Source organism: Macrotis lagotis, chromosome X (genome assembly GCF_037893015.1).
Source record: "Macrotis lagotis isolate mMagLag1 chromosome X, bilby.v1.9.chrom.fasta, whole genome shotgun sequence".
Lineage (NCBI taxonomy): Eukaryota > Metazoa > Chordata > Mammalia > Peramelemorphia > Peramelidae > Macrotis > Macrotis lagotis.
Window position 1 is genome coordinate 522373147 of NC_133666.1, and position 2817 is coordinate 522375963.

Here is a 2817-nt window from a genome sequence, read left to right on the forward strand (position 1 = left end):
CTTTTGGTTATATTTATATCTCCAGCAATTAATGTAGTGTCTGTATATTAAATGCTTATTAAGTAACTAATAAAGTTTAAAAACAATCTTTTTAGGGCCAATCTTGGGCTGCTAAATCAAAGTAAATAGTTTTTAGTACCCCCTTTCATTTTTCTTTTCTATTTCTTCATCTCTTTTTTTCCTTCCCAGTTATTTTCTCTTCCCCTAAGAAACTCTCCTCTACTCTTTTACTATAGTGACCTACCCAAGTGTCCTCCTAGGCTATATAGCCCAAGCTCTGAATCTCTCTCTCCCCCCACTTAAAATCTGACATATGCTCCATTTCCCCATCCCCATTCATGTTGCTAGAAGGAATCCATTTAATTGGAATATAGCAAATAGAAATCAATACTTGAACACCAGGGCGGGAGATTCATTGACCAGACCTCAGTTTACACTCTTTCCCATGCAGAATAGCACCTTTTCTGTGTCTTACATTTTTTTTAGGGTGTCTTACAGTCTTAAAGAGTTGTCTAGAGGGGTTGATGCTGCGTCTGACCGAGCGGAACATGAAGCTGCTCGTGGTGGCCGCGCTGGTCCTGGGCTCGGTGCTCTTCCTGCTGCTGCCGGGGCTCTCCGTGGCCGACGAGAAGAAGAAGGGGCCCAAAGTCACCGCCAAGGTATATTTTGATCTACGAATTGGTGATGAAGACGTAGGCCGGGTAGTCATCGGTCTCTTTGGGAAGACGACCCCTAAGACGGTGGGAAATTTTGCGGCTTTGGCCACGGGAGAGAAAGGATTTGGCTTCAAGGGCAGCAAATTTCATCGTGTGATCAAGGACTTCATGATTCAAGGGGGAGACTTCACCCGGGGTGATGGCACAGGAGGAAAGAGCATCTATGGTGATCGCTTCCCTGATGAGAACTTTAAGCTGAAGCACTATGGACCAGGCTGGGTGAGCATGGCCAATGCTGGGAAGGATACCAATGGCTCCCAGTTCTTCATTACCACCGTTAAAACACCATGGCTGGATGGCAGACATGTGGCCTTTGGCAAAGTTCTAGAAGGAATGGATGTGGTACAAAAGGTGGAAAACACTAAGACAGATGGACGTGACAAGCCCCTGAAGGATGTGACAATAGCTGACTGTGGCACAATTGAAGTGGAGAAGCCTTTTGCCATTGCCGAGGAGTAGGATCCTCTGGAGATCTGCCCCCGAGGCTGTGCAGGAAGCACTCCCCTCTCTGGGGACTGAAGGCTGGTCTGGTCCCCATGCCAGCCTGAGGTGCTGACATCTGACTGAGCTGACCCAAGAATCCATCCTCACATTCCACAACCCCTCAGGCCCCGTTTCTGTAAAGAAACACATGCCAATAAAGAAAACTTTTTTTATAGAAAGTGAGTGGGCTGGTTATCCCTTGCCCTTAATAAGCCTCTAAGCTTAGCCTATCCTACAACTTCCCCCTCCCCCCAAAAGAATTTTTTTTCTGAAGAGCAGGGCTTATTTCATGTAGAACCATGTACTTTCCTTTGCTCTCCCTCTCATGCCTTTGGAAACAGACCAGAGGGCTGTTCCTGCCCTGGGCTAAACTAGACCTGGGTCAATGGCTATGTTCTAGCCCTTGCTCTTTTCCTTACACTGGTGCTTCTGCTTTACTGGTCAGCATCCAACCTCATTCTTGCCTCTATCCTCCCACCCTGTATATTTTATGCTTAAGCCCCCCATTTTCTTTTCTTTTCACTGTAGTTCCTTTTCTCCAATATAAATAGCCCAGTCTTTGTTTTCTTTGGGCTCATCCCTTAAAAAAAAAAAAAAAAAGAGTTGTCTAGAGTATTGAGAGGTAAAGTGACTTTCCCAGGATCACATTTTAAGTATGTTTCAGAGATGGGGCTTGAATTGAGGTCACCTCCTTATCCAATATGCTCTATACTGCCTCTCTTAGAAAATAATCTGTGCTATGCTTTGAAACAAGCTTTCAAGTCTAATTCTGGCTCTATCATTGATGAATTGTGACTTCAAATAAATTGTCTTTTACTAAAGCTCAGTTAGATGATACATTTGGGTTGAACTCTTAGACAATTTTTACAAGTTGTTAGCAAAAATTTTTTATTACTGTTGTACCTTCCCAGGTAAAACCTGCATTTCAAAATGAATTTTTTGGGGGAATGTTTTAATCCCAAAGGAATGTAACTTCTCAAGCACTTTAACTGAACAGAAAACATTTAGCAACATATAATTCCTTAGTGTTCCAAAAAGTGATTTTTTTGTTACCCACTACTTACTCTCAGCAGCAGCTAGGTGCTATAACTAATAGACAATTGGTTCAAATCTATCTTCAGACACTTACTAGCTGTGTAACCCCAGGCAAGTCACTCAACATCTATTTGCCTCAGGCTTCTTATCTGTCAAATGAGAATAACAGGACCACTTATCTCCTAAAATTATTGTGAGGATCAAATGGGATAATATTTATATAGTAGTTTGTAAGGGTTTGGATAAATGTTACCAGTATCAGTCATTCAGGCAGTTTTGATAAAATAGAGGTCTGTGGAAAACTTCTGGAGAAGGGTCACCTGAGATCAGAGCAAGTCAGGTTGACCTCTCCCCAAACTCTCCTCCTGTTATTCTCAACAGCAGAGAAGCAAATTAAGGCTTTACCTAAGGAAATTTTTTCAAGTGTACATAGAACCATTTTAAAGAATATCCCATAATAGTTTAATACCTGGAACTATCCAAAAATAGAACTGGTGGTCTTAGGAGACATTAGGCTCCCCTGACCAGACACCTTTGAGTGGCAGTGAGATGAGATATCTATTACGCAAATCATAGAGAGGAT

At 42.5% G+C, this 2817-nt stretch overlaps 1 pseudogene; it reads left to right on the plus strand.

Annotated features, from left to right (window-relative positions):
- Positions 1 to 524: 524 nt before the first annotated feature.
- On the plus strand, positions 525 to 1355 carry LOC141500585 (peptidyl-prolyl cis-trans isomerase B pseudogene; annotated as a pseudogene).
- Positions 1356 to 2817: the final 1462 nt, after the last annotated feature.